This window comes from Equus caballus, chromosome 2 (assembly GCF_041296265.1).
Source record: "Equus caballus isolate H_3958 breed thoroughbred chromosome 2, TB-T2T, whole genome shotgun sequence".
Taxonomy (NCBI): Eukaryota; Metazoa; Chordata; class Mammalia; order Perissodactyla; family Equidae; genus Equus; species Equus caballus.
In genome coordinates this window covers 78,481,747-78,509,265 of record NC_091685.1, presented here as the reverse complement: position 1 = coordinate 78,509,265, position 27,519 = coordinate 78,481,747, and the positions used below count along the sequence as shown (strand labels likewise).

At 34.4% G+C, this 27,519-nt stretch overlaps 1 protein-coding gene across 4 annotated transcripts in view; it reads right to left on the bottom strand.

Annotated features, from left to right (window-relative positions):
• FSTL5 (follistatin like 5) overlaps window positions 1-26,896 on the bottom strand; it is a 718,704-nt gene extending 691,808 nt beyond the window's left edge. For 2 of the 4 annotated variants that reach the window (XM_023636359.2, XM_023636362.2), the window contains exon 1: window positions 25,994-26,461. The gene's annotated coding sequence lies outside the window, so the exon portion shown is untranslated. Of the gene's footprint in view, window positions 1-25,993 lie in introns of all 4 variants that reach the window. The other 2 variants (XM_001500089.5, XM_023636361.2) reach the window with 2 other exon arrangements.
• Window positions 26,897-27,519: the final 623 nt, after the last annotated feature.

Sequence of the window (27,519 nt, the reverse complement as noted above, 5' to 3'; positions counted from 1 at the left end):
TTTCTTTTTTTTTTTTCTGCTTTTAAGGAACGTTAAGGAAGCAGCTTTAAAATAGATACAATAGATAAAATAGAGATCAGCATGTACATTCACTCTTTCCTTCTCTGTCGGGACTCACTCTTACCAGGTGCCCAGTGCCACCACCAGTTCCCCAGGGCTCTCTGACTGCTTTGTCTCTCTCTAAAGGAACAGACTCACACTTACATTGGAAATACACCTAATCCTGAGAGCTGGGGAACTTGTGATCTGGCCCCAACTTTGTGTCATGTTGGGTAAATCACTGAAATTGTCTTGATGTTTTTTTGTCTATCGTGACACCTGGAATGGATGATCTTCATGTTTTCTCAAAGCTCAAAATTCTGATTTCTAATCCAGAGATTCCATTATCCTCCCTCTTTCCTGTATACAGTTTATTTCCTGTCACATCTGCTTCTGGGCCACTGCGTTGTACAATATTACGAAATAAGAATAATCCTGGAAATTTTAAGCACAGGGGTATTTCAGGCCATGGAGGCTTGGAGGAAGTGTGCTGGGGGAGAAAAAGTTTAGTCAAGGGACCTAGAGCTGTACTCAGTACTGCAAAATAGTCAATTTTGAAATACGTGATTACACTGTCCTCAAAGTTTCACATCTTGCAAGGTGTATTTTAATCGGTAATTGGTTGATGGGCTTCAGGCTAGCAATTACACACTCTTTTCTGTTAAATGACATGGGAGACCATCTGAGAATATTTCAGGTGTTTTAATTTGTTTATGAAAGGTATCTGAGAGGAAAAAAGAGCACTTAGTAGCCCACTGGTTCCAAGGTGTATTTTTTAACAATGTAATAACATTGGAAGAAATTAACAATTAACCCCTTCTCATTTAGCTCCTGGAGATTGTAATTCCGTAGGTCCCTTCACAAGCTAGAAGAAGAGAAAACAACGAAGGTATTATCCTACAAAGGCCTCAGAGGAGTTGTTTTAATAGAATGGAATCATGGCTGCTGATTTCATTCTCGCATAAATGTTCACAGCTCAATCTCATGGAATGGCTGTGTTTACCACCACTGATGTTTATAATCAGTGTTAACATAGGAAACTTAGTCAGCCAGGCAGTCCTTTTCTTCTCCTGTTAACTGGGCTTGCTATTACTGTTTCCTCCATTTCCTAGAGGATTCATGTACATAATCATGTCAGCAGCTAAACTGGTGGGAATTGAAGCTATTCTCCATTTTGAAAGCATTAGCATGTGCCAACTTAGCAGCTACATAAATTGATGCTTTGCTTTCCACTTTTTTAAAAACTTCCGGAAGCTCGAACAGCTCTGGTCTTTTGGTGAATGTGTGTTGTCAGCACAGAACAAGTTTAGGTTTGGCAATTATCTACTTAATTAGATTATTACGGAGCCAATCAGAGTAATAAAGTCCTCAAAGTGGGTTTACTAAGGGTTTTGTCACAGTTGGTATTTGTTTGAATCATTTTATTAAGCTCTTTATGTTGATAACATTATTATTTAGATAAATATTATACCTCCATTTCATTTATATTTACAAAGTAATTAATAATTACTTATTAGAACAGAGTAGTTCGTTTTTATCTTTTTAAAATAATTTTTTTATTATAAAAAGGAGTATCTTCAATGTAGGCATTTATAAAATACATATGAGAAAAAAATACAATAAAAATCACTTGGAATTCCAAAGTCCAAAGTCAATGATGCTTAATATTTTGATGTATTTCAGTCTTTTCCTTATGCACATAACCTAAAAGAAATGCCTTACAGTTCAACTCATTTTAATACGGCTTCTTCCTGCAATACTCTACAAAAAGTTATCTCACTGAGTCTCTTATGTCCTCATTGTTGTTAAATTTAATGAAAACCTCTAAATACATTCTTACCTGCTTCGGCTTTCCCTAAATAATTTGATGTCATTATATATTTTAAGCTCTATGAGATCAAGGATTGTATCTGTTTTATCTTTGTAGTCCAGCATTAGGACAGTGCCTAGCACATAATATGGCTCCTTGGATATTTTGTTGAATAAATGGCCACGTCCTTCATCTTCAAATAATATCTCCCTTTTATTATATGGCAATAAACCTGTGGATTTTCCACTATTTATCTGGAAGGGTGTTCAAAATCTCTTTCATTTTCCCTTGTTCCTCTCTACTTTCAATGCCAGTGACATTCTGTTCTGCATCTTCAATTTCACACTTTACCTGGTTCTCCATGCACTTTTATGACTTCAGTTGTCATCTCGATAGTTATCTTTCCCAAATCAGAATCCATCACAGATCCTCCCTTCCCAAATTCAGACATGTGACTGCCTACTGTAGTCTTCCACTTTGATACACACACACACACACACACACACACACACACACACACATCTCAGATGCATATCCTAAGCCAAAAAACTGACCCTCTCACTTCACCAAAAATAACTACGTCTCTCTGTGAGGTCTTTAGGAATAACCATAACTGAAATGGCTTGGCTGTGAGTGATGACAAGATCCCACTTGTGAGTGAAAAAAGAGACGAATTGAAGACGATCTGGAGGAATAACATGCCCATGATGATTATTTTGGTGGTAAATGCATCAGCGAAACAACATTTACTAAGAATGTGTCAAATTTAGGTTTACAACTCTAGAGTTGGAGGAGTTGTGGACATATAGGTTCCTGCAAAATGGGTTGGGATTGAGAGGGAGACTTGGTTAGAGCATTAGCCAAGAAACCCAGACAGAAGTCCACAGCAGGAGACTGGATTAATAAGCCAAATAAATTAGAAAAGGGCTATAACTCTGTGCCAGAAAATCCGGCCTGCGAATATAGCCATTTATACACCAAAAGGAAGTAATTCAATTTACAATATTATTACAAAATTATATATTTCTTACCTAAAACTATATTTTCCAAAATGCATTCCAAAGAACACTAGTAATATACTAGTTGGATTTATATAGGAGGGAAACAGACTTAGATGCTCAAATAAAATTTAGGAAAGATGGGATAAAAAATAATTTATGAAAGACTTTGCAGAGACTTCAGTATAATAATGTGTATCGGAAACACCAAGAGGAAGTTGTAGCATGCAGGGTTTCTTAAATATGTTTAACAGTAGTTCCTATTTTTTACAAGAAGAAGATGTTAAGGGATAAATAGACCTGTGATAAAACTTTGAAATAGACTGCTATAAATAAATGCAAGCAAACCCAGTTGCATGTAGTGGGTATTAAGTAAAACCAGATTAAAAAAAATGTAGTATACCAAACAATGAAGAAAATACCTTTAAAAATATACTTTGACTTTTTCTAGGCTATTTGTCTATGTTGGTTATGAATCAATAGTTATCATCATAATTCTCCTAGCAAAAAATAAATAAAAGCTGGTGGATATTTTCTACATTATGAATAACTGTAATATGTGCCTCAACATTTCAACATGCATATTTAATTACTCACAAATACCAAATCTCTGTCAAGCACTGTCTGGGGCACAGCTTAGCAAAGCCCATGTCCGAAGACTGTCTAGTCATCCAGTATAAGGTCTGGGGAATTGTTCACAGGAATCATAGTGAGAATAAAACTTCTGCTTTAGGAACAACTCAGCTAGACATTGACAAATGCAATAGCTACTGGCCACATATCGTAGACACATATACCTAAACCTTTCTTAATGTCCGGAACCACATCTGAAATTTGTCTTCTCGCTACATTAGACTCTCTTTGAAGGGGGCTGTGCTCTTTACTTTTTTGGCTCCAACTACAAGTCCAGAGTTTGTAACAATAAATATTTATTAAATGATGAATTGAGTGAGTTGTCTTTCTTTAGCAGTAGGCATCTGCATTATTTACAAATTTTCAAAAATCAGTTTGAACAAATAACATTTTGGGGAGGTTCAACATATCTATCAATGGCTTCATAACAAAAAAAATTGCTTTTGTTCTCCAGAGGTGTTTCTAATTTTAACTAGATAAAATTAGCGTGTTATTGTAGAAAAGTAATATTATAGCTAATGTCATAAATTAATATATTTGTTAACCTAGTAAAATCAATCAACATAAAATTTGAAGAAGGACAAAAAACACAGGTAGGGATAATGGAAGTTTGAAGTATATGTCAGTCATCACAGCATCCTGGCCAACAGGGTCACTCTGTGTTCCAGTGAGCGCTCAGAGGGCTGCTGGGAAAGTGGGTATTAAAAAAATGCAAAAGGCAAGACCTCATGCAAACTTTTAAAATTTACTTAAGTCTTTGATAGCCAAGGAGCAGCATTATGAAAACAAAATGACAAAAGGAAACACACACACACACAGTAGATGTAAATATAAGTAAATATAACATAAGCCTTCTTTCTCTTAAACGTACTTAGTAATATACGTAGTTCAACAATCTGGCTCTAATCCGAATGTGAAACAGTTTTTTGATAAATCACAGTGTGATGAAAGAACACTTCAAAGTTACAGAAACTTCAATTAAGTAATTAAGAGAATTAATTAATTTGATTAGTATTTACTGTAACTTACCACATTTACAGATTAAAGGACAGTGATACTAATACTGGAGCTCATCCCAGTACATGCAGCTATAATTCCCTTGATTAAATTTAAGAGAATGCATGATAAAAACTCTTAGCACTAAGAATAGAAGGGAATGACTTAACCTAAAAAAGGACATCTATTTTAAAAAATTAAAGGGAAAGGGGCCAGCCAGGGTGGCCCGGTGGAGCAGCTGGTAAATTCCCACGTTGCGCTTCAGAGGCACTGGGTTCGCCAGTTCTGATCCCGGGTGCGGACATGGCACCACTTATCAAGCCATGCTGTGGCAGGTGTCCCGTATATAAAGTAGAGGAAGATGGGCATGGATGTTAGCTCAGGGCCAGTCTTCCTCAGCAAAAAGAGGAGGATTGGCAGCAGATATTAGCCCAGGGCTAACTTTCCTCAAAAAGAAAAAAAAGAAAGAAAGAAAAGAAGCCATCCCAGTGGCATAGTGGTTTAGTTCATGTGCTCTGCTTCTATGGCCCAGGGTTCACAGGTTCAGATCCCTGGCATGGACATACCACCACTCATCATGCCATGCTGTGGCAGCATCCCACACACAAAATAGAGGAAGATTGGCACAGAGGCTAGCTCAGGGCTAATCTTCTTCAACCAAAAAGAGGAAGATTGGCAACAGATGTTAGCTGAGAGCCAGTCTTCCTCACGAAAAAAATTAAAAGAAAAATATTAAGAAGATCATACTTATTGAGATAATCCTTAATAAGACCCACAGCAAAAAAAAAAAAAATGCTTAGTATTATCAATTCTGTTTGGGGTTATACTGGAGTCCTAATCACTGCAGTTACAAAATAAAAATAAAATAAAATCTATGATTGAAAAGTTGAGGCAAAACTACTTTTAGTGATGTGACTGTCTATACAGAAAGTTTCAAATGCATGTTTGTTATCAGAATAAATAAGAGTTGCTGAACCAAAATAAAACGTTCATATGTATGCAACACAAAATTGCAATTTGTTTAGGCCATACTATTCAGTCAGAAAATGCATTGTTTTTAAATTAACATTTACAATGTCAATAAAAAACATAAAATCCCGTCATAGAAAAAATTAAAATATTCTATTGAAAACATTAAACAATATTGAATAAATGGTGACACTGACCAAAATTTGCAAAAGAGAAATCTGTATTATAAACATATCAATACTCCACAAACTGAGCTACAGAATCAGTGCAATTCCAATCAAAATCCCAGTGGGGTTCTTTACAGAACTTGATAAGCTGATTTTAAATTGCATGTGGAAGAAAAAAGAGCCAAGATGTCTGAGAGATCCCTGAAGAAGGACTAGGTGGGGAAATTGGCAAGTGAAGAAAATGTTTGAGGAATGAAGCGATAAACTATAGCAAATCATCTAATAGTTCAAGCAAACTGAGAACCAACAACTGAGCAATGCATTAAATAACGCACAGGACATTGCTGACCTGGATAGAAATAGAGTTCAGGGGCTGGTAAAATAGACTCGAGAGAGGCTGTATTTGAAGAGAGAAATTTGAGACAGGGAGTAGAGACTGCTTTTCAAGCAATTTTGCCATAAAACAAAGGAGAGAAATGGAATGATAGCTGAAGGATAATTGTGGTCAAAAGAGTTTTGCTTGTTTGTTGGGTTTAAAGGTGGGGAAACTACAACATTCTTTTATGCTGATGAAAATAATCCAGCAGAGCAGAACAAATTGATGAGGCAGAAAGAGTGGGGAGAATCCTTGAAGCAATGTCTTGAGTAGCTAAGAGAAGACGTGACACAGTAATTGATACATTCTGAAGTTTTTTAAAAAGTAGATGAAAGAATAAGCATTCTCAGTTATATGCACGTATACCGGCATGACCTTGTTTAGACTTTGCCACTTATTAGCAATGTGATTTTAGCCAAATTAGTTACACTCTCTCTACTTCAGCTTTCACCTGTGCAATCATTCCTTCTTAGATGAATTAAATAAGACAATGTATGTATAACATCCAACAATTTGCTTTGACACACATTAGGCTCTCACATAATGACTACTGTTAGCATTCTGATTGAATAAGAAAATCAACTACTTCATCCTTGAAATATTTCTCTGATTCTTATTATCATTTAAAGTATCAAATGGAATGTCTATAGTTGTTTAGCAATTTCTTAAAATAGAATATGCTCTGCTAAAAAAACACTGATATCTGATGATAGATAATGTCAGAAATATTAACACAAACAGCACCTACACTTCTCTTCATAATAACCATGTATAATTTATATTTAATTGGGTCATTTTGTTTCTAATATAAGATATTAAATTACAATGATTTAAAAAAATCACTTTGAAAAGTGATTTGAAAAGTGATTTGATTGTAGCTTGATTTATATTAAGGCATTTGTATATGCTTTTAAATTTAAATTTAATTTAATTCATTTTTATTTTAAAATTTTAATTATGAATTTTCTTTATCACTTACAAGTATTCCTTATATAACCTGAATCTGAGAGCAGATGATTATTTTTCTAGACCAGAAATTGTACCAAAAACAATCTTACATATGTTTAGCGGTAAACATATCGTTAATGCCCCTTGCTAACTGCATATATAATTGCCATGATTACTAATTTAAATTTCCAAAGCATATTATTTTCTTTTCATTTTTCTCTTTTTACTGCCATAGTTCCTTGGTTTCCATAATTGTTGTAAGTTGCACAGTTTTTGAGTACCTGGATCTTTAAATTGTCACATACAGTTTAAAAGATTAGGGCTTAGAATCTCAAATCCCAACAGCTAAGGCGACATTATATCTGACTTCTAAACACACGACACACACACACACGCACGCACACCCATGCAAATGGTACACCAGGAGACACACACTTTTACAGAGTTTCTAAGCAGAATTTTCTCTAAAGCTTTTTGTTTTCTCTCAAGATTACACAGTTGGAGTATGAACATTATGTACTGTTCTCATGATATTGCATATTTTAGTCAAAATTATTTACTGGGAAAATTCAAGACACTGAAACTCCCCGAGTGGTGCCCTAATTTCAGAGCTCCCATAATTATGTCTAAAACAAAACCTGCTGGCAGAGTTGAAAGCTTTATTTATAGCATCGTGAATGTAATGAAGAGCAGTGAAGGGCCTTCATTGGCCTCAGTGGGGAAAAGGACTTGCCTCGTGACTGGTCTGCAGGAGATAAACAAAACGTATTCTAATGTGATCCAAAGTTAATGAACTTTCAAGCATGCACGAAAGGAACAAAATTCAAATGCACACATCAGTGATTTATATAGCTATAACTTAATTATTTGGGAGGAATTTCCATTTGTGTTATATGTTCTATTATCGATGTAACTCAATTGGATTGCCTTCTTATATTTGCATTTTAATGCACTAAGAGGATTTAATTTGAACTTTTCTCCCACAAGGCTATTCCAAATGGAAATTTATTTCTAGGTTACTATTTGAGCTGTATTCCATTCATTACAATCAAACATGTCAGAGTACGCTATGTTGCATACAATCACTCAGTGTGTGATTAGTATGGAATCAAATTCAACTTAATTTTTTAAATAATCTTGTCAGCTCTGAAAGATGACAACAAATCTAAACTTGTGCTTCTTCATGATGAGGTTGTAAACATCAAACAGCATTATGGTTGTTTTGAAAATTTGATTAGACAAATATAATAATCAAAAAGAAAAAAGCAGAAGCACATTACATCAAAGACTCAATACAGATAAGCAAAAAGAATTAAGTAAAATTTTATATGCACATATTATTGCCATCTGGTTTGTTAAATTGTTGTTTATAGAAATTCGTTTTTTTGTTTTGGAACCTCTGAATAAAATTCCTTTAAAAGTGTATATTTTACACCACTTGGCAAAAGTCATGCTGTGGTAGGTGTCCCACGTATAACATAGAGGAGGATGGGCATGGATGTTAGCTCAGGGCCAGTCTTCCTCAGCAAAAAGAGGAGGATTGGCAGTAGTTAGCTCAGAGCTAATCCTCCTCCTCAAAAAAAAAAATGTGTATATTTTAGAACGTGAAGCTAGTTCTAGATACTAGATATTCACACAAATTATTGTTGTATGCTGAAAATTAAGAAGTGAGAATCTTCAAAAAGTTAAAAAAAGTTTCTATATTATACAATAACATTTTGAATAAACACACACAAACACAAAAATGCAAATCCATACAAGCATGAATATTCACATATAAAGAAACTTATAAACATATAAAATATTAGAATTTATTTTTTAACAAACAATGAAAGGGAGATGTAATTAAGTCAACATCTTAGTGGATTTTAGGAAGTAAAATTCAAAACACATATTCAGAAACATTTAGGGCAATATGCCTATGGAATATTATCAGTACATATGATAAGAAGAATGTTTATTTTCAAAATATCTATGAAAATGCAAGTTCATAGAGGTTTTTATACAGTATTTACAGTCAAGATCATCTAGGTTACACAATAAATAATTCCAAAACCTCAGAAACCTACTTTCTTTAAGTGCATTTTTTGTCTGTGCTATCTATATGTTCACTGAGGGTTGGCTGGCATGAAAAGTATTTTCATGGAACTTCTAAAAAAAATGAACTGATAAAGAGTATCTCATGTTGGGGCGAGCTTGCAGCCTAATGCTTAAGTTCAGCCTGCTCTGCTTTGGCAGGCCAGCTCCGTTCCCAGGCTCAGACCTACAACACTCGTTGGCAGCCATGCTGTGGCAGTGACCCACATACAAAATAGAGGAAGATTGGCACAGATGTTAGTTCAGGGCTAATCTTCTTCAGCAAAAAATAAAATAAAATAAAAAAGGGTACCCCATCTTATGACACCCTCACATCAACATGGCCACCAGGATATGTCATAGCAACAAGAGAAGAAAATACAGAGAATCAAGCACAAGATTTTAAGTATGTCCAGACAAGAGTGAACTTGTTGTGTCTACTCTCCTATCACTGGTCAAACAAGTCACATGACCAGAGCTAACTTTAAGAAGATGAGACAATGTAATCTTTCTCTATGCTCAGATGATGAAGAGAATAAAAAATTACTGGGAATTAATAATTTCCACCATACTTCAGGTGCTTTAATATTATAAAGTTTATAATGTCCTAACCTCTATATTCTCCAAGGCTGGTATTGAGACTGTTTTGAATTTCCTTAACTTTTTGAACAAGTGATTTTTTTAAGTGGAATATTTTCGCACTAAATTTCTATGAATATACCTTAAAACAGTAGTTTATGCTATATTTTAACTTAGGAACAGATAAACAGACTAAAAGTATTTCAGAATTGTGCTATAGCAATTAAGATTTTGTTGTTCTTTGATTATTAAAAGATAATTCTGATAATTTCTTACTTATATGCCATGACATTGAAGGAAATAATAACGGTTTTCTGAAACTCAGGCTTTAACTCATTCAGTATCCAAGGTTATTTTCTTTCTAACAGTTGGATGGTGATATCCATATATCTATGTCATCTATATCTACCTTTCTATCTATGTCTTTATGTCTCCATCTATCTATCTTTCATCTATTTATCTATCTAAAGAATACTTCATCTTTAATTGAAATATCTGTGAAGCTTTGAGGTGAATCTATTCCAAAGGAAATATCAAATATAGAATATCCTTTTCTAGGCTAAATTCCTTAGCATTGACTTTCTGTCATAATTTCTATGCTCCTTACAAAGAAGCCTAAAAAAATATGCTCAAATCTATGACTTTTGGTATAGAATAAAATAAATCACAATATCTGTGGCTAAAGTAGCCTTCTTGTCACAAGTTTTCTTCATCTTCCTCATTTTATAATATTTTTATAGTTTTAAGCTTTAGATTTACAGAAAATTTGTAGACATAATACATAAACTATATGCTATATAGTAACCACATACCCAACAGCTTGTATCCCCTACTGTAAACATTTTACATTAGTATGATACATTTGTCACAATTAATAAACCAATATGAACACACTATTATTAACTAAAGTCCATACTTTATTCTGAGTTCCTTAGTTTCACCTAATAACCCTCTTCGTTCCCAAGGTCTGATTGAGGACATCACATTACATCTAGTCAATATGTTTCTGTAGGCTCTTCTTAACTGTGATCTCACTTGCTTTCTAATCTTTATTTTTTCAAAATTTTGTGAATATTCTTATCTGGGAATTAGTTTCAAAATGTATTGATTTATTTTTAGGTTACTCTCCCTAGCATAACATAGAAATGTTGCTTTTCAAATAATGCTAATCAAGTCCAACATCAAGAAGCATTTCACAAGAAGCTGTTTTCACAACAACAGGAAAAAATTGAATTTTAGATCTACAACGGTTCTTTGATGCTTGGTTTTTCCAAGCGTGTCCTACAATAAAAGCTCTAAGATTTCTTTGTAGTACAGAATTATACATTCACTCTGTTGCTGTGAGAAAATATAAGAGAGCGGTAAATCCAAACTGGATTTACATTTTTATACATCATTTAAGTTAAAATTCTGCTTGAGATCAATTCACTATCTCTTCTCTGAGGAAGCTTTCTAGAAGTATGTTTTACTGTTTGTATTGTTTCCTTAGTCTGTTTCTTGTTCACTTGTATCTACAAAATTAATGTTCTAACTATATAGACTACGTAGATAAATGACAGGCATTTATACCTGCTTGACTGACTGACCTTTATTACCTAAATTACAATCTAAGTTACCTAGAATCTGGCCCATCACTGTTCAATATTTAGTGAAATTTGATATCTAAAACTTAATAAATAATTGCTTAAACATAGAGGCTATCAGAATCTTCCCATATTAGATGAGTTTGTGAACAAATTAGACTATTCCACACTGGCTGACCAATTCTTTCCTTCTAACATCCACAAATAGTCTATCCTCAAACACAATTCAAACTAAAGTGAGAGAAAAGGCTCTATTTTAATTTTTAGTGTTAAAATTATTGCGTCAATCTAAATTCCTTTTATGTCTTGAATTTGGACCATTTTCAACCATTATGTCTAGTATATACATAATTCCAGTGGATTTTCAACTTTTAGTATATCAACATAATACTCGATTGAAAATGCACTTATCTGCATATTAATAAGTATGAAAATTCCAGCTGATCTGAGAGTTCCAGAGGATATATACACATCATACATTACAAAAAATAGAATATTACTTACTTCAAGGTAAACACGATTAAAGTTAGAGTATTCACTGTCAGTAATAAATTATCATATATGCAGTTCATGCTCCAAAAAGATAATTGTGTTCATGTTAAACATGTAAAAGTATTCTATAATGTAGATCAAAACATGAGAAACTCTTGAAGTTCATGTGATTTATTACCATACTCTGGTTTTCTGAGTCAGGCATTGTTAACTTGCATTTCAAAAGAAATGATCTGCCAAACCATTTTACAAAAGAACATAGCTTATATAATTTGAAATAGATTTTAAGTGTTAGAATGATTACAAGGGGTAAACTTTTGAGAAGTTCCACATTTAGTACTCAGCCTGAAAAGAATTTACATTAAAAACAGTGTTTGACATTACTTAAGTTTATGTGAAGAAAAATATTGTAAAGTCAAAATCAAAATCTTTTGTTGTGTTATTCACCAGGGATTATAGCCTTGAGGTTCATAAATGGAGTTCTACTAGTCAAAAGTTATTACAGCAACAACCCCCCAAAAGGACGTGGCTATGTATATGTTCAGAATTATACACAAAAATCTAGAAGTGTGGAGTAATTGAAATGTTACTCCTATATGGTTGAATCTAATCCCAATTAAAATGAAATGGCTTAATTTTAGTTTTCTCATTATAGAATTAGACAATAATAAAGATTCTTCCCACTGAAAAGTCAACTATATTGCTCCCACTGAAAAGTCAATGTAGGTTCTGTCAATTTGTCTATACATTTATATCTACATTGGTATAGATATTCATATATCTAAATAACTATTACAAAAATAAGACGATTTTAAGAAATATTTTTGTCCCTAGTAAACATGCTGTCTTATGATTTTACTTAATTCATAAGTCAGTTTCAGTTTTATATTCAGTTTGACATCTGATTCTAAGATTAAATATTTGGAGTATGCCCTATGCCAGAAATAGAAATTCTGAAATTCCTCTATTTAGTGATAAGACTTGAATGAAAAATAAAGAGATAAAATTGCATTAATAAAATTAGTTTTATTTTCCCTCTAAATTAGGCAAAGCTATAATTCACAGTGCTTTTGCTTTTTTGCTAACAATATAGAATTTCTTCATTAAAAAGTAACGGATAATCAGGGTTACATTGAAATAATATATCTTTGTTTAGAACCTTAGATATTCAAGATATGTCTTTGAAGAAGTACTCTATGTACTGGAGAAACCCAAGTGTTTTCTCGAAAAACATACTGGGCCTAATATATTTTTATTGACAACTTTAGACATTGAAAAAATCAGCTTGCATAGAAAATATAACACACAAATTACAGGGTCCTTAATATATAGACATGCAGCGGTGAGCCTGGGAGGCCCATGTGTGACTCCTGTCTGTGACAGTGTGGACTTTACCCTCCCCAGAAGCTTTGGGCTCGGCTTTGGTTCTACCTCGAAAGCTCGTCTAAAGCTTTAGTGAAATAACTTATACGATGTCTAGAATCTTGCTTGAAGCCCAGTAATTGATCAATAAACAATGACTATTATTATTACTGTTTCATAGAATCAAATTTGCATTGATTCTGGAAAATCAAGTTAAAGTTCTCAGATTAATGGGCAAAGACACACAGAGAAAATTTACAACAGATGATTAATTCTAAGAAAGATATTAAAATGTCACATTCACTAATGAGCAAATGTAAATAAGAATGAGGAAAGCACAATTTTCTCTGTTAAATTAACAAAATTGTAACAGACAACACTCTGGTCAAACAGCTGAAGCATTACCAGCCTAAATGTTTTGATGTAATCATCATAGAAAATGATATGACAATAGCCATTTCTAAACTTAAGAATGATCAGGTGACTTTCCCAAGTAACTCAATTTCTGGGGAAATTTTATAAGAAATATAAAAACTTTGAATGAATTTCAAATATACATTTCAAATGTTTGTAGATCACTTGGCATTGATATAAAAACTGCACGCCAAACAATAGTAAATATTATATAAATTTTACTAAAATGCAATTTCATATTATCTCAATAAATCATATATTTTAGTATTAAATTTAACTGTATTATAGAAGGCAATTAATTCTAAAAATACCATTATGTAAGGAAAGAAATGATCAATTTAGTATTAAATCAAGACTGAATAATACTGTCACACTGAAACCATGTTAAGAAGTTATTAGGGGGCTGGCCCCGTGGCAGAGTGGTTAAGTTCTCCAGTCTGCTTCAGCGGCCCAGGGTTTCGCTGGTTCGGATCCTGGGCGTGGACGTGGCAGGGTTCATCAGCCCACGCTGAGGCAGCGTCCCACACGCCACAACTAGAGGGACCCACAACTAAAATATACAACTATGTACTGGGGGGATTTGGGGAGAAAAAGCAGGGAAATAAAAAAGAAGATTGGCAACGGTTGTTAGCTCAGGTGCCAATTAAAAAGAAAAAGATGTTATTAGCAATAAAATTTTGCTTCCTTTTCAAGAATGCTGCTATGTAAGAATAGCTCATTCTTACAGCATGGTAAGTTTTGAACTAAACCCTTAAGTGTGTTTAATACTCTCTGGTACATAGAAAAAAAAAGTAAAATTTTAATTTTAAAATTTATTCTACATTAGCAAGTCTTATATTTTCAGCAGATTTTGAAATATCATAAAGCAAAGTCCCAATCAAAAATACCATGAGATTGGGGCTGGCCCCGTGGCTGAGTGGTTAAGTCCGCGCGCTCCACTGCAGGCGACCCAGTGTTTCGTTGGTTCAAATCCTGGGCGCGGACATGGCACTGCTCATCAAACCACGCTGAGGCAGCGTCCCACATGCCACAACTAGAAGGACCCACAACGAAGAATATACAACTACGTACCGGGGGGCTTTGGGGAGAAAAAGGAAAAAATAAAATCTTTAAAAAAAAAAATACCCTGAGATAGTTGTTACTCTCTCACATTTATAAAATATGTAAATAAGGGGCGTGGCTCCTGGGACGAAGTTGCCAAGTACAAACATCAGTTCTGTGTAAGAGTTTCAGAGGATGGATGTCCTTCAGCTTTGCACCAGTTTTTGAGTTTTAAAAGGATGCTGCTACAGGTGTTGCAGTGCAATAAAAACACATGTTTAAGCCCAGTGTATTTAAGCCAGCCAGTAAACTTTTCGGATATGGACCGTCATTTCTTATGACCGTCACAGGCTTAATTTAAGCCTATTGATGTTTTATAGAAGTCTTTTCAATACTACGCCCCTATTTTTCATGTTTTCTTTTCTGGATCAAGAACCCTGTGCTAAGACCTAAAAACTGGGGCAGTAAAAACCTCAGGCTCACAAGGTGGTCTTCATAGTGTTCCAACAATTTATATATCAAACTCATTCATTTATTGTAATAAATAGGACAAAGAAATATAGAGAGAAATCTTGCAGCACCTTCAACTATTTAAATAATCATGAATTTCACTTCAGAAAGGTTATTTTGCACTTAAAAATATCTTTACTTCCTACACATGAATAAGACTATTTTTGAGGAGAAGCATAGTGACACTAGAAAGCTGGTATCAAAATATCCTTAATGCCTCCTTGTGCTCCCTCTACTGACTTTTAGACAGTTGTTAACCCTAACGGAGATATTCAACAAAACATATATAATTAACGAGATGTCCAGTCGAGTGCTAGCATCTAGAGCGGTTTTCACAGCTGGGCACACAGTTCTCCTCCATGCATTATCAATTAAGTCATACTATCTGTGCACAGACAAGGAGACAAACTCAGTGAAAGCCTTTCCGCTTCCTGAGAGCTCAGGAAACTTGGGAAACAGGACACTTGCCAAAATAAATAAATAAATAAACAGTTGTAGAGGGTATTTATTTGAAATTTTTGTTGTTATGAATTGTAAATATGCAGATTTAAAATGCAAAGCATTGCCTACAAATTTTTCTCTTCACTTTTTAATATTTTTAGCTCCATTAATTATGGCTTCATGACAAATCTCACCAAAGGAAATAATTCAGGCATAGCATTGGCACGATTTGTACAAGTTCTTTCAAGCCATACTTTTTTGTAAATGCACTAACTTTTGAGACTGCCAAAGGATTGAGATATTGTGCATCTAACTGTTGCATTTATTTTGTAAAGTTGTGGATGTATATTTATTACATTTATTTTCTTTGGTTCCTCTTTACATGGTCCCATGATGTCATACCTTTTGTAAAAAAACATAATTACATAATAACTAGTAAACACTGTGGTTTCTCAAGCATGTGCACAAACCCAAAAGGCATTCTAAGCATTTCTCTTTCCCTAATAATGCCATAGTGTCTGAGATAATGGATCATCTGGTATAAATACCAGCTCATTGGATCATTGCCTCAATGGAACATAGATTTCAGAGGACTTCAGTTTTCTATGAAAGAATGTGAAGTTCTGAACAAATAAAATGTACAATACACAAACAGTACAAACTAATTTTCAGAAATTAACTTTAAGTCCCAGAATGTAGTTGCAAAATGCTCTGTATAGTGAATTTAAAAGTGGAAAGAAAAATTAATCTAAATAACATATTTTAAATATATTGTAGTGCCAAACAAGAGAACTAATTTTCATTAACAAGAAAATCACAAAAAGAATAATTTCTTTTTTCCTGATGGAATTCTTTCGGTTTTTGCCAATAATTTGACATTCATGACTGAGAGAGATATTCCAAAGAACAGACACAAATGGCCAACAGGTACATGAAAAGATGCTCAACATCACTAATGATCAGGGAAATGCAAATCAAAACCCAAATGACATATCACCTCACACCTGTTAGAATGGCTATTATCAAAAAAACCAAAAAGTAATGTGTTAATGAGGATGTGGAGAAATTGCAACCCTTGTGCACTGTTAGAGAAATATAAAATGGTACAGCCACTATAGAAAACAGTATGGACTTTCCTTAAAAAATAAAATTACCATATGATCCACCAATCCTGCCTCTTATCCAAAAGAATTGAAAGCAGGATATCAAAGCGATATTACACTTCCATGTTCATTGCAGTATTATTCACAATAGCCACAACTAATGTTAACTTATCAGAAACTACTTAATGTTATCTCAGAATGGCAGAGATGGCTCCTAGGATAACCCTTATCTGAGGTAACACTCTTATCCCTTAGTAATCCTTTACCTGTTTTACTTTTCATCATAATACTTATCAACATCAGACATTATCTTTTGCCTTTATTAGTTTGCTTATTGTGTCTTTGCACAGGAAAAGGAGAGTGGGAACTTTGTCTCTCTCATTCCTGCTCAACACCCAGCACCCAAATGGGTACCTGAGACATAGTAGGTATTTAATCAATATTTACTGAATTAATAATGTATTTTATAATAAATATGGTATTTTTTTAAAAAAATTATTGTTTATTGAAATTAAAAATTGAATTTCTATGTCATTTAATTTTCTTTAGCTTTTTTGAAGATAAAATCACCTTAATTGTATGTAAACTATAAAAGATATAAGTGCAATGAAATGTTTCTGCATAATTAATGTTAGTAAAAGTAATTGTCTAATTATTTACCAGTCCTCACACCAAATAAACAAGAACACAGTTACTAGTATCATATGTGTGATATTCTTTTGAAGGCAACATTGTTTTAAAATGTAAAGTTTTTCTTTCAAAGTAAATATAAAATAAATTTCTTGTACTTTTCCTAAATACTAAATGTAACTATCACTTTCACCTTTTATATAATTTCTATATCATCTTTAAGGCATAATATTAAATATAAATTCCTGACTGATTTGCATGGAAAGATTCCATGTTCCTTGAAACAAGATAATAATCTTATCATTTTATATTTTCAAGTAGTTGGAGATCAAAGACAAAAACGTGAAAACAGAGTAGATAACCAAAATCTAAAATCTAGAAACATTAGCCAACCATGAGCATAAATCTATTAGAGTCTTATATGTGCAAAGCACTGCACAAATTTATTCTAATCTTACATGTACAAAACACTACATAATGGAAGCAAACATAAAAAAATAAAGTTCAATAAGGATTAAATAATATATATTTGAAGTAATTTTAAACAACATTTTGCACACATGGAAGAAATTCCTAGGTATCTTCCTTTAAAAAGAGTTTAAGATTAGTTAGAAAGAACAGCCTAAGACACATTATAAAATCCAAATGCAATGCCAGACTGTCCACTGCATAGTTCAGGTCATAGATGCTGGGTGTGAGAGAGAAGAGCTCAGTGGCACTACAGCAATGAAGGAAGACTCTAAGGTTCAACTAGAACTTGAACCAAGTATGACAGGCAGAATTCTAACATGAATCCCAATGACCCACACTCTTGTATAATTACCTTAACTTGTGTGTAGGCAGAACGTTTAACTTGCTTTTGACCAACAGAATATGGCAAAGGCGATGTGATCTTGCTCTTGTGATTACGTTATGTTAAGTGGCCAAGAGGAAAGATTTTAAGATGCAATTAAGCTTCCAAATCAGTTGACTTTACCTACATCAAAAAGGAGATTATTGAAGCTGGACCTGACCTAACGAGGTGAGCCCTTTAAAGGCAACTCCCGAGGTTAGAAACTAAAAGAGTCAGCGGGATTCTTATCTGGCCTTGAAGAAGTAATCTTCCATGAATTCTGAGGTAAAAGAAGTAAATCCTGCCAACAGCCAGTGATCTTGGAGGAGGAGGCTGAGCCTCTAATAAGAGCCTATCCCTGGCTGAAACCTTGATGTGAGATCCTGAGCAGAGGATCCAGCTAGTCTGTACCCACACTTGTGACCCATGGAAACTGTGAGATAAATGTTTATGCCACTACAGTTATGGCAAATTTTATGCAACAATAAATCACAAACATATACATGTAAAAAACATGGACATCTTGGTGATATCCAGGGTGACACTGATATAACCTTTGTTGCAAAAAAACTACAGAGACTCTGAAAAGCACATACAAGCACAATATGCTCTTATACTGTGAGAACATTTGGCTGAAAACAGAATGGGGGGTAGGTCGGGATTCTTCAAAATACAAGAGTCCAGGTAGGGCTTTGTGTTTATACAAAGGGAAAGCATCATGTTTTATATTTTGATCCATCTCTGTTTTACATATGTATATTGCACATATGAGAAAATTGAAAATCAGATTGATTACTTGCAGGATCTAAAACCAGTTAGAAGAATCTTTAAAACAAGCAAAGAATTTCAACTTAATATAGCAAAAATTAGAGATCTACTGATGATTTCTGAACACAGTGACATTTCAAAGCTTACTTTAATCAAGAAGAATTTAGAAGAGGTATGAAGTCTGTATCAGCAGAGCATAACGATTATGATCATGCAGCTGGTTTCAGACAGAGCTTGGTCTGATTCCCAGCTCTGTGGGCAATACAACTCTTTAAGCTTTGGATTCTCAATATCTACCCCATGGGGCTGCACATGTAAAATAAAATGATGTTTATAAATACTTAACACCCTGAATGGCATATTAAGAATCATCAAAACTTTTACTTGCTATTATTATTATCGTTAATTATTACTACTTCAGAAAGAAAGAAAGTCAAGGTAGACAATGTCAAAATAATTCTAGATGAGTTGGAATAGTCTAAGTCAAGGTAAAAATGATAAGAGGAGAAAATAGAAAATAGAGTATTAGATAAAGCTGTATTACAAAGGGAAGAACATCAAAACGTGGGAACTCATTGCATATAGTATAGTAAGAATGATGTAAGTTTAAAGCATCTATGAATTTTCGGACCAAGGTGAATGGAAAAAGAGTATGTCATTAACTGACAGGCAGAAAAATTAGGATGGGGGACCATGCTAGGGATGAGAAGATGAGTTCATAGCGTTTGTGCTGTCACCATGAAATCAGAGTTAAAATGTCTAGCACACCTTTGTAAATACATTAATGGAGTTCAAATGTGGGCTAGAGCTGTAGACTTGGAAGATATCTGTGAAGAGAGAATAATTGTAGCTGTTGAAGTGAATGGACTTCCCTTCGGGGCTCCACAGAGAATGAGGAGCAGTGAGTGAAAAGCATAGCATACAAAGTGGTACAGAAAGTTCAAGATTAAAAACTTTTATACCAGGCTTCATTTCAAAAGTAAAACATTGGGTATTGCTAACCAATATGTAAAATATTTAATAAAAACCCCATAAATCTTTCCACTTTTAAGTTAAACTTTCTCCACAAATCAAACTTTTCTATCTCCTTTGGGATCCATTTAATAAGGACAACCCAAAACTTCGATAATGAGGATTCACCAGGGAGGCTGATGCAACTCTGTGGCGCACCTGGGAGCTGCGTTATAATTACTGCCGCCAGTATTCACCTCTTCTCTTACCCAGTTGGCCTAAATGCTGTATGAAGACAAAGAGTATCAACTAGTGGTCAATATTTCCTTTGTACCTCAGATAGTGTAAGAAATAATAGAATAAAGTATTTAACATTACCTAAGTATTCAAGACCCCACTTTAGACTACCTCTTTTGTATTGTGCTTCAAAACTACTAATTTTATTTTGATTACTATTTTATTTCACAGACTATTTGAAATATGAGCAGCTAACTAACCTCAAGGTTTAAAGATGAGTAGTAGTTAATAACATAAGTGGTGAGTGATTGACGTGGGCTGAAGTTCAATATATATTTGTATTTGAGTTTGGCATCTAGTAGGACTTTTTAGGGAAAAAAGACTTGAACTCTTAAGAAACATTAACTGCCTTATTCTATTCTTTCTTATTCTGTTTGAAAAAGAAAGGGAAATGTTGTCTGCTTCTAATATTTTGAATAGTCATGAGATCGAATAATGTAGCACCTGTCTAACATTAAATATAGAGGAAAATTCCCTTAGATCTCTGGTATTGTGCATTCTAAAGTGTGTATACTGAAGAATCTATGCCATAAAATCATTTCACTATAACTTAATGATTAAGGGAAAGACTTGGGAAAAGGGAAAGAGAAGTATTCACATTTGGTAAAGAAAGCATCACAGGAGGAAGCCTGGTTTTAAATAAGACACACCCAGTTGAATATCTGAGCTAAACAGAAGTGATACAAGTGCACAGTGCTGTTGCAGGAGGACTGAACTTGGTTTGATTCTCTAATCCACCGGTTCTGGTTGTATGACCACAGGCTGGAGATGTGGAGAGCTGTGATCAGAATTTCTGCTATCTCATATCTAAAACGAAGATAATGTGAACTTTTTACATGGTTATGTAAATGTTAAATAACTTAATACGGATAAGATGAATAAAATACATATGCACATGTATAAATATGGATAAAATATATATATTTACACATATTAATATTTTGAGTAATATGTTTTACTGTCTTGTTCCTCTTCTTATATAAGCAAATCCAGGCTCAAAGGCCTTATGCTGAAATATCAACAGGTAATCCACCATGAGACAGCAAATGTGTTTACTAGTAGCAACTCATTGGTCCTTTTCTTTGGAAAGATGAATGGGACCACTTCATTAATCTTAAATGAGGCAGTTCAGAATCTCCTTGATATCAGAACCACAGCATTTAATGTGGCTTTGAGAAAAAGGGGCACATAACAACAGAGTGCATGGGGGCATTTGTCACTTCATGTGAGTAAAAACCTTTATTTTTATTTTTGAGGGTTTAGACATTAGAAAAAATAAGGGCTTGGTGATCATTAAAACGTTATATAAAGTGTTTGGTAGAAGTGATCTAATCATGAAAGGTAAATTATTTCCATTTCATCATCATCTTTGGGGAACATAGTTCAGGCTTGTATGTTTTAATTGCTACCTTGGTGCTATGTGCCTAGAGAAAATAGATCAACAAAATAAGTTTCTCTTAACTGTCACTTACAATGAACATATTTAAATAGAACTCAATGAAAAAAAGTATTTTCAAATCTTTTGCATTGTGCTTTAGAATTTCTAACAGTGGTATAAACTAGTTATGAATTGGAATAATACTGTCTGTATTGATATGCAAACGAACTCACTAAGCAACCACTTTGCTTTAGAAATTTTCATAATTCAATATCAAAAGACACATCAAATTAATAGTAATTACGTGATTTTAAAGCAAGAAAGTTCAGAGTTAAGCAACTCTTCTTCCCACATTTTACCACATCTATACATGAGAACACTGATACACAAGGATAAAAATATTTTAGATTAGGGATATCCAGGCTCTGTTTCTTAGAAGTTCGTGGCTTGCTATCGGAAGATACAGGAAGTAAACTGAAGGTATAGGAAGTAACCCTGAGGTGTCTCTTAAAGAGAGTAACTTTCAAATCCTTTATCAGAACTCATATTTTCTCAGAATCAATGTAGTACTGTAAACTCTACATTATGCACACATCCATTCTGTTTCTTATTCCTCGAAAATTTTCATTTCCAAGTGTCCCTTCGGTTACCATAGCATGAGAGCTAATGAACAACATTTTCATGGTAAAAAACTGGTGTGTGCTCAAGCATATTAGCTTAAATAAAAAATAACAGTAATTAGAAGACATATTTGCCACTAAAAGTTATACATTGTATTATAGCTTATTATGAAAATTATTTTTGTATTAAGTAGCATTTCTTGAACTTGTATATTCCAGATCATTGCCATTACATATTTATGGTAGAGTAGAATTTACTAAAAATTATATATATATAATGCATATAAATATATATCATATACACACACATTACTCATTATATCAAGAACTTATAGTATTGTTTAATTCTTACTTTTTCAGAAAATCCATATTAAGACTCATTGGAATTCTGAATTTATCATAAACATTATCTCATCTATTATAAAAATATTAACTTTCTCAATACCAAGGTGATTAAAGCACAAGGGGATCAATTGTTTTGTTGTGTGGTGACCTATTTAATGGGAAAATTAGGATTGTCCACAAAAGATCCTACAGCTCACCTTAAGTAGACTATGCCCAAAGGACATTGGATGTGTTGAAGCAGAAGGTGATTATGTCTGTTTGGTAAAGGATAATTGGTCGCATGGCTGTTACAATGATGTTAATAACAGGAAGTATTTTTTCTAGCTTATTAGTTCACAAGACTCTTTTGAATTCTATAATATAGTAGGTAATAAAAAATATTAGAGTTAGTATGTTGATTTAGGGCAAAGATGAAGGACTAATAGGAATATCAATCCAGGCCTTTTGCTTTCATTGACAAATGAGCATTCAACATGAAAAGCGGCCATTAGTCAAAGAAAATTCTAAATAAACTGTTACTTGCATAATCTCTTAAATATATTTCTAAAAGTTACTTTTAAAAAGTCAATTCACTGGGGCTGGCCCCGTGGCCGAGTGGTTAAGTTCGCGCGCTCCGCTGCAGGCGGCCCAGTGTTTCGTTGGTTCGAATCCTGGGCGCGGACATGGCACTGCTCATCAGACCATGCTGAGGCAGAGTCCCACATGCCACAACTAGAAGAACCCACAACGAAGAATACACAACTATGTACCGGGGGGCGTTGGGGAGAAAAAGGAAAAAAAATTAAAAAAATTAAAAAAAAAGTCAATTCACTAAAACTTTGTAGCATATTTCAAGTTTATTATTACTTCCTTTATTTCTCTATTGTACATGTTAGTAAATAGAAGAAAAAAAGAAAGCAATATTTAGCCCCGATAATGTAAGATCAAATTGTTTCACCTTTAACTTAAGTCCTACCAAACAAACATAGTTATTCATCTTATTTGTAAGGGGAAATAAGACATCTATCCAGTAATATCATATTTTAATTTTTATCTAGATCAACATGCTTTAAGAAATTGTGAAACTAGAAAGACAACTTGAGCATGTCATGTGACATACAATTAAATTATTTCAATAATTTTTTATAAACTTTGTAAAAGTTCATTATCTTGAAGTAAAAAGTGCTATATACACTTGTAGTGCCCATGCAATGAAATGAAATTAATGCTTTAGAAAGCTATCTATTGTTGTGGTATTGAATATTCCTTTGAATTTCACACAGACAAGTTATAACTCCAAAGTATGGTCATTCCTTTGTGGAGCAAAGAATTAATGAAAGGCCACCACATTTGAATATCTCTAACAGGTGTTTTCAAAGGTGGCGATTTTATTTGTTTACAGCAAGAATCACATTCTATACCCAAATAGTATCTCTCATGTGCTAAATTTGGGTTTGTTACGGTCACCCAATTTCACCTTACATGAGAACTAAGATATAAAAGCTAAATGTGTAAAAAGAAATCGGGGGAAAATGCTTCTAATATCTTACCTTTTCAATTTCATCAAATCTATCTTACCGGTTTTGTTATTGCCAATAGCTTATTTTGATTTTAGTACTTAAACATCTCACTATGGAAACATGAAACTTCGTCTGAAAGAATTCCAGATATTGGTAGTTCAAGGTAACTGTTTATAATTTGAAACAGAGACATACATCTTGGGAAACTTTATGCAAAAAGAAATCAGTGAGATACTCAAACACATATGGATGAATACAATGTTTCTATATGCTACTGCCTTTCAAGTAAGTTATAAAATTAAAATATATATTGATGTTTCAATATAATAAAAAAACCCTGAAATTAAAAGAAGCCATAATTCTGTGTAAAATTCCACTGAGTATTTATACCAAAATAATTAGTTTCAAAGAGAAAATTTCAAAATGGATAGAAGAGCAGAGTTATTCTATATTCATTTAAAGAAGGCTGTTTGGAATAAGGTTCATGGCCCAATGTTTCATATATCCTACTTTGCTTCTCTACCTGCTTAGTCTTTAAAAATTTGCGTCAACATTTAATGGAAGATCACATGACTGACAGGAATCCTACAAAGAATATCTGCCCAGGGTAAAACATGGGGACGACTTAAGGGGATTTACATTCAACCTCTAGTGTTGATAATATCTATTTCTTGTAACAGTTACTCTCATGTAGGACTGTACTGTCAATAAAATGAAAAATCTCTACCGGAAGGAATTATTTTACATCATAAACTCTAAAACTAAAGTTCATCCTTGTTAAGTGTAATGCAAGTAGAGTAGAAATTTTTATGATAATTAAAAATATACAAATATTTAAAGTTAACTTAGTGTACTCTTGGTTGCTGAAAAACATAGCGCTAATCAGTTGAACGATACTTATTAAGTCTGAAACAGCTTTTATTTTACCTATTCTTATTAATACAGGACGTCTAGTTGCATCCTGAACTCTCTCCCTGGGATGTAAATGAACTCCCCCATGTCCTCCCAGCTATGGTTTATCCTTAATCTAATGTCACTAAATGATATAAATAAAAGATCATAATTTTATTTATCAAATCATCATGCCTGTCAAATGAAGTCATAAATAGTAATAAGCAATACACAGAGCACTGGCTAACTTCTATCATTTAATCATTGTTCGCTATGAGAAGTACTGTTCGGTGGTTTTTCTGCACAGAATTCTTTCTCTGTACACACTCAAAATACACTGCCAGTTGAAAAAAGGAACATAGCTTCAAAAGAAAATCTCCTAAGTAGAGAAAAGCTCTCTGTTAAGCATGCAAGAGGTTAAACATTGCTGAAATAGCGAGACATTTTCTCAGCCCACGCTTCCCAGTTCCATTCAATTACCAACAGCACTAGCGACTATAATACAAGCTAACACTGTGTTATTAAATCAGAGTTTCCCGTTTACATCCACCTCCAACCTGAGGGGGCGAGGAGGGGGTGACATTTACTAGTCAATAGCAGAACAAACAGCCTCCAACTTGGAAATACACATGACCTTGGGGTGTAGAATTTCCAGAGACTTAGTTTCACAAGTTTTATTTGGATCTACTGCATAACAGCACATCTAAATGAACCCAACATGATATAAATGCTCCTATCCCTACCACCTCCCCTCCGAAAAATGTTGAGAGCTCTGCACTTTGCAGTTTATGCTTTACATACCAGAGGTAATATTGATTAATCAGAGATTAGTCCATTCAAATTTTTTTGAGGTCACATTTGTTTTAAACAACTTGTTGGTTGATTTATTTACTGTAATTTAGTAACATATTTGGGGGCTTGCATTGAATGGTTCCTATTCCTTGAGCCATGCCAGAGCGTTACTTTACAAATATTTATCTTTATAAAGCAAGATGTAACATGATGACATTAACTTCACAAAAAAACAAAGCTCTCAACTTCCCCTCTAGAATTCTGTGCATAATCACCAATAGATGCTCTTGTAATAATAACGATAATAGTAATTATTAAAATAATTATTGCAATCACTGCTAAAAGTCCCATTTCAAATTACAAAAATAATCAGAACTTGCTTTTAAATTTTTGTATGGCAATCTGCATTGCTCCCTCATTTTTAAACATTTATAACGATATTCTTTTTCTTACCTTATTTTAACAGTCAAAAAAGTCTCCCAGAAAGATTCCTAAACGATGTGGATATATAAATCACAATAATAATAATGATTAAAAAAACTAAAAAGATGGTCTTAGCTGGGAAAGGATAAAATAGTTTGGTCTGAAACTATAGAAATCTCCAAAGTCACGCCTGAATGGGCGCCCAGGTGGAAAACAGAGGAAGACTCTCGTCCACGTCGGATCCCACACTCCTTTGTCAAGTTGATATGGTCCAGCTGCTGAAGCGGGTCCCGCAGGGCACAGAGGGTGCAAGAGGGCGTTGCCTCGAGGTACTGGAGCAACCGGTCCGCTCGCGCCCCAGGTTCAGCACCGACAGCACAGTGGACAGCACCAGCTCCTCTCACCTCCAGTTTGTCTCAGTCACTGAACCAGGCTGATTCTCGCGCCTCCTCCCAAAGCAAGAACTGCTGCCACTCAACCCGGGCGTGCCCCGCCCCCACCATCTGACGTAACTATTTTGCATATCAACTCCCTGAGAGGTGCGGGGCCGCCCCCTTGACTGGGCTTCTGCTGGGGTCAGCCGAGGCAATTGAGGGAACAAAATCCAGGCTTATGATCAACGTGGGCATCATTGGACTTCACGACCCTTTCAGAAGCAGTCCTGAAGAAACTAAATGCTTTCGGCGCTGCATGAGCTCTTGCCTTCGCTGGGACTGCCGTTTCTGTGCGCTCTAAAAGATTGCTGCTGGCACAGCTCTAGCAGGAAGATGGGGCGGAGAGTGGGGCCAGTGGGGCACTGAGAGGAGAGGCTGGGAAGGCGGGTGGAGAAGGGACTGGGGAATAGAATGAATCTATTCTACCACTCCAGAAAATCTCCGATCTTTTTGATCTTCCTAGCCAAACTTTCCTCCTTCTGCCTGCCGTTTGTTTACTGGAAAGGATGTGTTTGGTGTTCCGTTCCCTTTCCTCGGTTCACGGAGCTGCTAGAGGGAGTCGCTGCAGCAAAAACTTGTTCCGGAGGAAAAAAAAATGCTTTGAGCACTGGGAGAAAATGTGAAAGCTTGCAGTGCTTATCATCTTCGTAAACAGAATCTTTTCTTAAAAATTTTTATGAGTGCTCCGTAATATATCTTAGACTTCATGTGTTCCTGTAAAACCTTCAGAACCTTCCCTCTTCTCGTGATTTAAAAACGTCATCATGCTATACAGAGTTGGAGATTTCAGGGTTAAAAAAATCATTTAATAGTGAAAAAAGTGAAAGTTCTGAGCTTCGACTTCCACTGCCAAAATCCTGAAGGTTATGCAATATTTATTATATCTGATATATCAATTGTTCTATGAAAGATGGGGTATGCTGGAAGCATTTCATAGCCTTTAGCACTTCTCTCAGTATATGTGATGTTTCTTGTCCAGGTCAGGCTCTAGGGGCCTTGACAGCAAGAGAAAGGGGCGCTGCCATGCCAGATGCCTGACTGCTTAAACTTGTAAACAAACACTTTTAGTGAACTGAAACTATCAATCATCCAGAGGGGTCATTATTCACATGCCATCCACAT